The sequence below is a fragment of the Coturnix japonica genome, unplaced genomic scaffold (genome assembly GCF_054131305.1).
Source record: "Coturnix japonica strain WE unplaced genomic scaffold, WE-NBRP24 Scf045, whole genome shotgun sequence".
In the NCBI taxonomy this organism is placed as follows: domain Eukaryota; kingdom Metazoa; phylum Chordata; class Aves; order Galliformes; family Phasianidae; genus Coturnix; species Coturnix japonica.
In genome coordinates, this window is record NW_028188948.1 from 3,018,465 (window position 1) to 3,030,947 (window position 12,483).

The 12,483-nt window shown below is 42.4% G+C and overlaps 1 long non-coding RNA gene across 1 annotated transcript in view; it reads left to right on the forward strand.

The window, feature by feature from the left end:
• Positions 1–6,175: 6,175 nt before the first annotated feature.
• Positions 6,176–12,483, forward strand: part of LOC146752494 (uncharacterized) — a 34,741-nt gene continuing 28,433 nt past the window's right edge. The window contains exon 1 of the long non-coding RNA XR_014940601.1: positions 6,176–6,644. This is a non-coding gene — a long non-coding RNA (uncharacterized LOC146752494). The remainder of the gene's footprint in view (positions 6,645–12,483) is intronic.

A 12,483-nucleotide genomic window follows, 5' to 3' on the forward strand; every position in this document is an offset into this window, starting at 1 on the left:
AGAACTCAGCCTATAGGACTGTGTAGGATTTGCATCCTGTTTAGAGGGGAAAGCCAGCAGCAGAGTGCATGGAGAGTACATGCCTATGGTTTTTGAATTACACATTAAATGAGTGTTTGTTCCGCTGGGCTGGGTTTGTGCAGTTAGTATTCGTGGGTGCAAACTACAGACTGTGGAAGACTACAATATAAACATGAATGTGGATACACGTGGGTGTGGAAGACAGTCCAATGCATGTTCAAGTGTGCACCAGTGTGTCTGATGAACGTGTAACTTTAATTGTGTCTTTATGGATGGTTGTTGTTTGTTGTAATGCTAGAGTCTTAGAAATGTGTCCCTGTACATCTGTGATCATGTAAATGTGTGTGTATGCACAGATCTATATAAATGCCTGATGAGAAGTGCTCAGGGTTTCCAAGTAGGAGATAACACAGTGTACCAAAATCAGCGGGAAACTCCAGTGCATTCACATTCAGCCATCATTTTGTTCTAAGAAAATGGGGATTTTCCTTCATGAAAGAAGAGGCACAAGTGCAAAAGGGCTTTTGTGGCACTGACTGTGCAGCTGATTGTCAATCTGAGACGGAGGACTTTCCATACGTGCCTTTTTCTTTCACTTACCCTCACAGATGTGACCTCTGGAAAGAAAAGCTAATAAAGCCTTTTTCCCCCCACAGAGAAACACACATAAGAGCTTGGCAGAAACTGCCATTTCTTCAAAGTCATGTCTAACAATTTTTCCACCAGCACCAGCTCTTCCTTTTAGTCTCTGAAAAGAAGGCTTGCCAGTAAAAGTCCAGAAATAACTTCTCTCACTAGAACCCGTGTTTGCCAACAATAGCTAAGGAAAGGGAATCTATTTTTGTATCTGGATTGTAGTGTGAGATAGTTCTGGTGGCCTAATCTAATTGTGGTTTAGGATGTTGTAATCTCTGTATTGAGGTATATGGGAGAAAAATAGTATGTGTGCCTCTTCTGAGAAAAGAATTAGGGTCAGTGCTAGCAGTAGGAGAAATTGAGATAATACCAGATAGTCTCTGTTTGGCAGCCAAGGCCAAGTCTCACTGTCTCCAAGCAAGGTAAGCAGACCAGGCTTCTGAAGAGTACTTGGATTCAGCCACGAGTCCACATTATTAGGCAAGTCCATGGTAGTGTAGCAGATCCAAAGTGAAAACACACGTTAGTAATTCAGGGTGATGTTTGTGGGATCAAACAGCTCAGAAACCACTTGGCAGGTCCACAGTGACAAGGTGATGCTGGGAAGTCAGTTCTGTGAGTCAGAGTCTCACCATAGGGTACACCATATACACACCATAGGGTGTGCTCAGGTAAAAGCATGTAAGCGTTGCTACAGGAGCTACAGACCTGCAGTTTTACAGCAGAGCCCTAAGCTGAAGTGGGGCTCTTAGAATAGGTAGAGGGTATGGGTAAAGGCCCCAGGCGGGTCTGGCTGAGGACCTTTATGGCCTGTTAGTGCTTTCAGAGCTCTGAAAGAATGATTCATTTCACCATCAGAGTATCATGTCTGGGTTGTCTCTGTTCTGTATCAGAACTGTGGAACAGCTGCTAAAAATAAACCTTAGAAAATCTATTCCAGACTTTATACGAGACCCTGTCTGTGTTGAGCAGGAGATCTGGGGTTCATTCAGACAAGTATCTGAAAACCTCACAACCAGCTGGGTGTACTCAACATGTGTGTTAGCTGTTCTGAGTTTTGTAACTTAAGCTATTAATTTAAGGCTTCTGTTCACTCTGACTAGCTAAGATCCTGACAGGGACTTTAATTCACAGGCATAAAGCTCTGACAGTCTCTGCTTCTAACTGCCATAATGGACAAACTTGATGGGCAAATGCGTTTGTTATTTTTCTTAGGAGACAAAAACTGATTCAGGTATTCAGTTGCTGTGATAATAGCTATTCTAATAGAAGCAGACGTCTCCTAGTGTTGTTTCTATCTCTTGCCAATCTTGAGCTTCACCACTCTCCTGAATGTGTAGCTTTTTAGTCCTTCTATTTACTGAAGGTCTGTAGTTGTACACTGCCTTTCTGAGAGAGCTCAGATTCCACTTGTCTGTCCCTAGTGGGCAGGATAGAAGGTACTCCCCTCCCATATGTTCAGGGGCACAACTGCATCTGCAGAGCTTTGAGGTTCTTTGTCAGAGAGTAGTGCTTGCTAGTTACTCTAGAAGCTGCAGGTGACCCAAAACACTGAGCAAGGGACTCCACACTCTCTACGAGTGTGGGATTGGCAGCACATCTGCCTGATAGAAGGTCTTTATCTCACAAGAAAAGAGAGAAGAGGGAAGCAACTGCTGCCGTGATCTCTGCAGCTGCCTGTCATCCTGCCTGAGTGAGTTTGATGTGGTGCTGTTGCTTCTTTACAGAAAAAGACGCAAGTTATTTTAAGACACTCTTATTATTTTTCTTATTTTTTGGAAATCTTAATCTTTTAAAATATGGCAGGATCTCGAATTAGATGCTTCAAACAATTTTGCTTCCAGCAGTGAGGGGTGAAGTGTAGGAGGTAAAGAGAACTGTGGGTTACCTCCCCATCTCTGCTGATGTCCTTCACTAGGTGCCCTTCACTAGGTCACTCCTCCTCTGATTCAGCATCCCTGTTGGCAGCTTGCAGTACTGCTCTCCTATCTCCCAGAGGATATCCTGCGATTAATTGAGGGATGTATCTAAATCGCTTTAGCATGCAAGCCAAAAGTCATCGGGGACAAAGCTGTTACTAGGGCAGGAATAAAGGTCAGACCCTTGCTGACATGGTTGTCTTGATTAATTACTACACTAATCTCTATAACTCCTCTTCAGCAATATAATTTGGCCTCATCCCTTGCTTGTTTGTTGGTTGTTGTGGTTTTTTTTCCTTCCATTTTCTGCAACTTAGTGGTGAGAGAATTACTGAATAAACCCACATGGAAAATGCTACTTCTCTCTTTCCCACCTCTTGGCCAAACCTATGCCTCATTCCCCCTTAGTGTCCTGGGGGAATGTGTCTTAGTGTCCTGGGCAGCCTTAGCTGGTGGGGGCAACCAGCCCATGGCAGACAGTTGGAACTCTGTGATCTTTAAGGACCCTTCCAACCTAAGCTAAGAATCTATAATTCCACGATTCTTAGGGATTTGAGGAGTGATAGACAATTACTTGAATTACTAGGAACATGATGCATGGAACTGGCAAAATCAGTTCATTTGATACTATTTTCCTGCAGCTTTTTTTATGTAGGAAAGTACGAGGTCGGTGCAAGAAATCCTTAGCGTCCCTGTTCTCTGGGTGAAGTGTATTGAAGGGCTGAGCAGCCAACCATGGCTGAGGGCAGGAGGTGCTGGTAGTTTGGATTCTGCGACTAATACAGCTCTGGGGCTCATTGTTTTGGGACAAACACTTTTGAACACAGAGACTGTGCAGAGTCCATTAAGGATCACCAGCAGCATCAGAAGAAGATACAGAGGGGCTTGGAGAGGAGCAGAAGGCAGACTGAGTGAACGTGTGTAGTGAAGGGTAGTGAACCGAACCTGCTTTGGATGAACAAGAGGGAAGATTCCCTCCAGGTTACTGCCCAGTGGGAAATCAAAGAAATGAAGAAAATCACTCCGTGTTTCCTATTCAGCTCCTCATTCGGATCTGTTGTATTTTCCACTCCTCTGTGATTACGTCCGTGTCTCAGTCAGGTATTGTTTTCTGCTTGAGTTGGGAATGTTCCCTAAAGCTGTTCCGAGTGCGCAATACTCTCTCATTCTCTTTCCCAGGCCAATTTTGGAGTGAATTTTGGCAGATTACACAAGTGCAGAGTGTTTACTGTCCTGTCTTACATCATCATTTTCCCGTATCGTTTATTTTTCCTTTGACAGATTTTTAACACTGCCAGTCTAATATGCATCAGAGATTGTCGAGTATTACCATAATGCAGTGTATTGTGGGTAATCCCATGCAAATTGTTCTGTGGAAAGTCATGCTAAATTATCTTCTTGGGGGGAGAAAGAAAAAGGCTTTTGCTTTCATTTATTTTAACCGTTTGTTCTTTGGATTTCAGAGCAGCTGCCAGTGGCAATGATTTAGAACAGTTGTTTGACACTCGGCACCATGTGAGGCGATGCTCCTCCTCAAAAGACATGGTGCTAAATGCATGGCGTTGTGTACTGTGCTAGGTTTATTGTATACGTGTCTCCAGTGTTCACATTTAAAACGTTGGTAGGTTGTCTAAGGAAAAATCTGAGTGTATGTTGGGTTGGCACAGTGAAGGTAGGCATTGCCAATTTTTCCAGCTCCATTGTATGAACATATTGAGGAAATACCAGTTCTTGTGAGCCTGAAGTGCATCAGATGTCTCTTGGAAGAGGCAGATCTGATCATACACGCTCTTGTTTTCTTTTTTTCTTTATTATCAAGGTCATTTGCTTGTAAACTGGCTGCTTTGTTCTTTCTGAGGTCCATATTACTTCCCCAAACCGAGACAGTAATCCTCCTTCTGGATGGAACACTTGATTGTAGTAGAAATGATTGCAGTGTCACAAACAGAGGATTATCGTTTTAAGTGGAAATCATAAAAACAGGTTGAAAAAGACTTCTAAGAAAGAGGCAGCTTGTTCTTATGCAAATTTTCTCAGGTAGTACAGCTGCAAGATAAGAAGTCTTGAAAGCCTATAATCTGGAGTCAGCATCTTCTCTGTTAATACAGGTTTGCCTGCGTCACACTGTGAACGGTCAGTAGGTCTCCAAAGACTCAGAGAAACTTAGTTTATTCTTCTGAGGCCTACATGTCTTTCTCTTTTTGCATGATGCTCTGGAGGTTGAGGCATTACTCAGCTGCTGTGCATTTGCTTCTGGCTGGTCTCCTCTGAAAAAGACAAAGTGGAAATATTCATTGCAGAACAAGAGGAAATATAAGCTGCTTTTGTGTGAGTCACATCAGTTATCCCACTTGATAGAGATAGTTGCCTCCCCCTCACCCTACTTCTGTCTCTCTGATCTTGTTTCCCTTTCTTCAGTCTGTTCCTTACAGCCTTCAAACACCTGATTTCTTTTTCTCTTTCTTTCCAAAAGCACAGTAAGTGGAGAAGTTAAAGTAAGCCTTTGCTGGTGGGATTATAAGAGCAGTAAAGGCTTATAGGTGGTTTGAAGAAGTTTGTGTCTAATTGACACTCATCCTTGGTAAACAAGTCCAAACGTCTGAGCTCATGCTGCTGGTAGGTTCCTTGTGGGCAAGCAACAGGGGCTCATATCTGCTGTAATAATGTAGAATATTCAGTTTTGATCTCTGTTGTTTTTGTTTGCTGGTTCCTTTCTTTTGATACTAATCGTATTCTCAGCCAAAAGAGTGGTTTAAAAAAACCCCATCAGCCATCAGACTACTTGTACCAGCGGACATCTGGGTTGGCAATAAAGTGAGCCTTTGGACTCCGCAGACCTATAAATCCTGGTTAGCAGCTGGTGGCAACTGTTTCACCTGGAGGAACTTATCTTGATGTCTGGCATCTGGTTGTGTGGTCTGTATTCCCAAGACCCTTCACAGGATGTCCCTCCTAACCCAACCTTCTTGTAAAAAGATCATTCTTTCTCCCTGGGCCTTTTGGTAAAATACGTCTGTTAAGGTAACTTTCTGACATATTCAAGCTGCAAGAAGCATCCTGTATCAGAATAATTATGCTAACACCCATTAGAACACAGCCAACAAGCCCCTTCTTTGTACTCCCATCCTTCACCTTCAAAGGGAGCAGTTACCAGGCTGGATTCCTCACCAAACAGTGTGTCTCTTTCCTCTCTGATCTGAACTGGGCACGTATGCCTTTTGTGCTTTCCTGTGTATCCTTGGCTTGGGAAATCAATGGTTCCTTTGTTGCTTTAGAAGTGCTAATACAATGAATTCTGGAATTGTAGTTGCTTACTGTCACTGATCACTTGGAAGTGTGTTAGGTGGGGAAACCAGCTTTGGCAGCTGGCTGAAGATAACCAAAGAGAACTTGTGAAATGAAAAAAGATAGAAAATTGACATGAGGAATCCTTCATAATATAGGGGAAAAGGCGCAGTGTAAGGGGACAGCCATACAATATATGTGAAATTTGAGAAACGAGAAAGGAAGTCTCAGAGCTGCAGATGGCTCTGTGCCCTTACCTCTCACTCATGAGTCTCTTTATGAAGACGTGTTTAAAGTAAATGTTTAAGGAGACCAACAAAGAGAAGGTCTTGGGCTGATCTGTGAATATGTGCATGGCAATTTAACTGCAGGAGCTGGCGTGTGGCGTGGCCCAGGCAAGGGGACTGCCATCGGGTAGAAGTTTTGCTCTGGTGCCAATGGAAGCAGGAGTCAGAGGAAATGAGGGATTTAGTATAGAACAGACTTAGATCTGGAAAAAAGAAGCATGCTCCAAGGCATAATCAAAAGGCTCTGGAAGGAAACAGTGGACCCTCAGGACTGGAATAATAAGGAATTGTGAAGGCTGAGATTTGGATGCATGCTGGAGCTATTTATGCTGTCCTGGGGCCACAGGCATGTTGGCAGAGCTGGTAGGCAGCCAGGACAGGCACAGAGCAGAATGCTGTGGGACCACTCTGGCTGTTTTATGCAGGAAGACAATGTCTGCACGTTATCTGTCGGTGTTATTTTATATTCAACCAAGGCTACAACACACAGAATCAGGTAAACCTCAGGTTTTATTGCTGTAAGAGTTATAAGGGAACAAAGGAACTGAAGATTCAAACTGGTAAAATCATTAATAATGGCCAGTGGGGTAGATAGCAGACATCTCAAACATGCTAAACAATGTGCTCATTCTGATTCCTTATGTTTTAAAATTTACTCCAGAGGTTGAGAACCACCAAAAAAAGAAAAAACCTACGAGAAACACAAGGGCAGGGAAGCACAGTGACTGAGTTAATTGCCTTGATGGCATGAGTGAAGGGAGATGCAGTATACAAAGTTTGTCATTTGTTAAGACTCATATTTAAGTGAGCAGCATTGGTGGACATCCTAGTTAAGTCAGAACTAAGGAGAAGAGAGTTTCCCTCACCCAAAAGAAATCCCAAAGGGATTGGAGTTTTGGGGTGAGGCACAAAAGGGTCATTTGTATAGTGAAAATCTACTTAAAAGTCTGGAAAAATAGGTGGGATGTATTAATCATCACTGGGGTGGGAAGAAATGGATAGTAAGGTGACTCCAGCTACCACTCTGTTTTGGTCTGTATTTCTTTAATGACTGAGAAATGAGGAGAACAGTAAAATGCTAAGATTTACTGTTTGCAGCTGATATGAATTATACAGTAGGAAGGAGGACAGCAAGACTGTGGTTACGGGAATGGAAGATAAAATACAGACGGTGGCGGGGTAAAGCATGTTTGAAGGAATAGTTTAAAGCATTCAAACACATGGTTGGGTTCTGAATTAGCTCTGACTGTTCAGGAAAACATAAGTAGCGATTAGAAAGACAGCTCAATAAAGATATCTGTGCCATGTGCAGCAGCAACAATAAAGAAGAAAGTGAGTAAGATGCTTGTGTATGTGAGAAAATGTAGGCTTGGAAGATGCTATAATATCCCTATAGACGTGAATGGTAGTACCTCCTTTGGACTGCTTTGTCTGTTATGAGTTATTTTCTTTGTAAGGCAAAAGAGATAATGAAAGGGGGGGCTAGAGGAAGCACACAGTGGCCTGGAAGGCAGATTCGATATGGGAGAGTATTAGTGATACTTGAGCTATTGAGAGAGAAAGGGAAAGAGTGCAGAGAGCTCAGCAGTAACACTCAGCACTGTGCTGGGGAGAGGCTTCACAGTGATGTGGATATTTGGTGGCAGCATAGCAGGAAGCAAACTCGCCACCCCATTAAATTCCACTCCATGTAACGTTGCTATCAGGCCAACATGCAGCTTTGCCGGTCTGCTTGTGTCTGTAATGTGCTAGCATGGGAACAGAGCACCAGAGATCCTGTGGGGCAGACAGCTATCAGGCTGGAGCATGCTGTGATGTCTGGGTCATGCTGTGCTGGCTTCTTTCTAAATGCACTCTAGTGCCTAAATCATTATGTTGGTGCAAAAGTGATACCATGATCCATCATGGGGTCTTATTTTGTATGGGGAAGAAAAGCGTACTAGTGTTGCTGTGTCATTTTGGTCAATACATATTTTCATCACCTCTGGGATGGGCAGAATGGCATATGTTTTATCAGAGTAAGAGGGAAAGGCTTCAAAGCTTTCTATATTGCAGATTATAGTATAGTGAATTTCAAAATAAAATCTACTTTGTAATTTCCCAGTAACTATAAATACTTGCTCTGCTTTAAAGCCACACAGAAAAATAACAAGGTGTTGTGTAACATAGAACAATATGGAGGGCATTTCATGAAAAGATACAATTGGTTCTTTATATAACACATAATTAACCAGGAGAACCTGATAGTGAATGACATTATGGAGACAAATACTGTACTAAGAATGTTCAAAACAGGTTAGACGCTTTCTGAATAGCATCTGTATTTACGTTAGCCAGAATAAACATCATAAATCCTTTTGTTGCCAAGCATGTGGTGATCACCAGCCAGGATTAGGAAGTTATTTAACTCCCACGGTGAAATATGGCCAAATGAGTTAAACTCATAGCTGAAAATGCTTGGGTGGGCCTGGAGTCTGCTCACTTTTCTGTATGCTGAAGTTATTCATACAAGCAGAGAAGTGGAAGTAGAGAGGGAGGAAAAGTGATCCAGGGATTAAACTGCCAATTTAGGACTTGCAAAAATTCAACTTCTTGCTTTCCCAGACTGCTTTTATGAGCTAATTCATTTGACACAGACTCTCAGATGTACTTAGAGCTCCACCTCACATTTAATCTTCAGGCACCTCAGGCTATAACCTGGCTGTGACTTGTTCCAGGTTCCATAGAGTTCACACAGCAGAAGGTGTACGAGTGAGAGAAAGCCGTGGGTAGACTACAGATGAATGTTGAAGGCACAGTCAGATGGGGTAACAGCAGTTAACCTGTTGCCAGTACTGGAACCTGCATTAAAGACAGAAATGTTCTTGAACAAAGCACTTGGTTGTCACCAGTGTAAAGTAGTTTTCTTTTCTTACACTGCCCCAGAATCACTGTATGACCTTGAACAGTTTCCCCATTTCTTCTTCTTGTCTGCCAAGTAGGAGAGTTAATTATCTGGAGCACTATTTGTTTTCTTTCAAGAATTAGCACTTATTTTTTCTATTTATTTTCTGTTTTGTTGTTGTTGTTGTTTTTCCTGACAAACAAACAATGACAACAACAAAAACATACTGACAATTCCCACTACTTTTGTTCTTTGCCCTCTGGACCTTCTTTATGGCTCATCTACGTTGGTTTTGCTTTCTATTTTTGTCCATCTTTTATTCCTGATTCAGCCACTTTTCACAGTTATGCCCCACATAAATGTATGCATTGGTCCCAGTGATACCCAAGAAGTGATCTGGCAAAACTGGACCTTCTGGTACCATGTACTACCTTCCATCTCAGGAAGCAATGCGAAAGAGGTGCACCAGCATCCAGCAAGTATGGAAGCATTCCATACCCAACCACTACTGCTCTGTGTGAGTGTGCAGTCTCTGGGGGAGGGTGATGAGAATATATCCCCATCTTTATGCTTACTTTGGTTGGCTATCTATGCTATCTGAATAAGTAGAACTTGACAACCAGTTTTACCATTTGCTAAATCCTCAGTTCTCTTACAAACAGGCCTTTCAGGCCTCTTTCTGCTCTCTGATCTGCTTTCCTCCATCCCTTGAACAATCTAGCCTGTAGCATCTTTAGCCAGGGAAAGAGTCCGTTTGAATGACAAATCAATAACCCATCTTGTGACGAAACAAAGAAGTTTGCTCAGTCCCAGCTGAATCAGAGCATCAGCTAAATTCAGCAGATTTTCAGGGAGGGTTGACAGCAAGCTGGGCCTTGTTTCCTCACCTAGTAGCCAAAGTACTGAGGAAAGCGAGGATGGGCATTCATAACGAAGCACACCTCTCCAACAGTGAGATGGGGATTGAGGTTTCCATTAGTTTTCCTCTTGTTATCATTCCTCCACATCAGCATCCACTGACCTCAACCACCCCTCCCTCTTTCTCATCCTTTTATCTCTCCAGTCCTTTTATCTTCTGTCTTTAACTCAACCCCTCTCATCTTTCTAGAAATTCAAGCTACCCAATTTTTTTTCTCCATCTTCAGCCTTTTCTGCTTGCTTAATCCCTTTGAAATCTTTTGGCCCAAATTTCTATCCCCTAAACTTTGTCTGTTTAGAATGTCATACCTACTGCTTAGGGATCTCTGGGCCATGAGAAAAACTGGCTTGTTCCCTACTGTCCTCATCTCAATAGCTGGTTCCCCATTGTGCATCAGCATGTTTTCTTTCACAGGGGTTTAAAGGACACTATCTTTTGGGGCTGGCCCAGGCTAAAATTTCATCTGCAGGCACCAAATGTTTCATTCAGCTGTGTGGTTTGTCCTGTGCAGCCTCGAAGTAGTTTCTATTAGTATTCCAATGGAGAGCTCACTGATGGAATTAGTGGGAAACCAGACTGCCAATTTATTTATACCCAGCCTTAGGGCATAACCATTGTGCATGTGTAAAGCTGTTGAGATGCAGAGTATACTCTGCATGTGTGTGTGTATGTGTTGACTGGAAGTAAGTTTGCAGGGAAAAATATTGCCTCAAGGATTGAACAGTGCCCAAAAGTGACCGTACTGTGTGCCAAAGATCCCTTTTCTCTGAACGCAAGAGAAAAATGATGGCTCTGAAATCTGTTGTCTACTTGTGTTTATTAATATCTTTCAACTCCAGTTTAACTGCAGCTCTTGTTACCCTGGTGGAGAGAGAAAATTCTAATTTAACTTCTGGAGTCCTTCCACCTTCAACAATATCTGTGTTATGAAACTATCGCTGCCTTTGGCTTGTGGGGTTGTTTAAAGCATATGAGTAATGAATAACGAAGTTTTCCCATTACATTGTCTCTTAGCCTGTGATGTGTTTTTAGGTAAATTGAGAGACGTTGGAAGCATTTAGTTGTGAATATATAGTTGATGCATCAGTGCTGAATGCGAATGAACTCTTTTTCCGGTATAATTTCATCAACTTTCATTAGGAGAATTTTTATTGCCATTATCTTGGCCAAATGATAAATCACGGAATAGCTTTCTTATTTTTCCCCCTCCTTCCGTGTTTCCTATTACTGTGACACAGTGTCATTTAGGAGATGCAGATGAACACCTCACTGCCCTGTTATGATAAAAACAGTTTGGGCAGAGAACAAATGTACTGGTTTAACTAGACCAAGAGCTAATAGGTTGTGTTCATTTAATTCATCTGATTAGCCATGTTGAGTTCCTCTGGAATGTTTCTTCCCACCAAATCATATATACAGATACATCCAGATATTAGAGCATGGTGATGTCTCTTACCATACTGTCTGCTGTGGTATGAAAAAATGAGAAGAGATTAGCAAATAATGTCTAGTTCCATTATTCTTTGTAACAGCCAGGAAACTATAAACCTGTTATCCTTTAACATTATGTCTTCAAAAGACATGCATGAGGGGGCCCAGGGGACCAGTGGGCATATTTGTATTGCGCAGCAATGTGTGTATTGAGCCAATGCTGATCCAGACTGGCACTTTCATGTTATGAAGAGCAGAAACTATGCAAAGATATGAGCTGATCATCAAAGAAGAATACCTTTGTTAGCATATCCATGAGGCTAAACTAATTAAGACTGATGACCTTGTCTGCAGCTTTCTGGTACAGTTTTCTGATTCAGACTTTGCTTAGATTTTGCTGGCTTGGAAGACTGCACTGCACTCCGCTTCTCATACAGATGCCTCCAGAGGAGGATGGAGCCATGTAGGATTGTGATGGGGAAAGATAGGGTCTCTGAGAGTTCAGGACATTGCAGAGGACCTGATGGCAGGTAGAACAGCTTCCTCCTGCATGGTAGTGGCAAACGGGTTATATATTGTCACTGTGAGTAGAAACAATCCAGCTTGACTGCTGTGGAGCTTCTTAACCAAAATCAAAAGTTCACCACTTCTCTTTCTTTATCTCTTGTAGAATTTCAAGAATTTCAAGCAAGGCAGGAGGGGCTGGTTTCTACCCAGAGCACCAGCTCTTGGCACTGCTGGCAGATATCATTAATGCTGTTAGTTTGATGCATCAGTTCTGTCAGCATCTTCACTTTAATGGTAGTCACCAATGCAGCTCCAGCTCCTGCCTCTGCTGAGAGCTGAGGAAGAAGAGGGAGAGCATTGTCTGAGTTGGAAAATAAAAGACTGCCTGTGTTTGAAGTGAATTAAATGTGTTAACTTGTAATGTTCTAGCTGAGGTTTCCAGCTGTTATTCCCGAGCTGTCTGTTCTCGAAGCAATATGGGTCCATCATAAAGCAGCTAACTTCAGAGCATGAGCACTTACTGTCTGAGGCTTCTCAGGTGTATTATACTTTTATTATTATTATTTCTCTGTTCATAGTTTCCTAAGGCCTCTT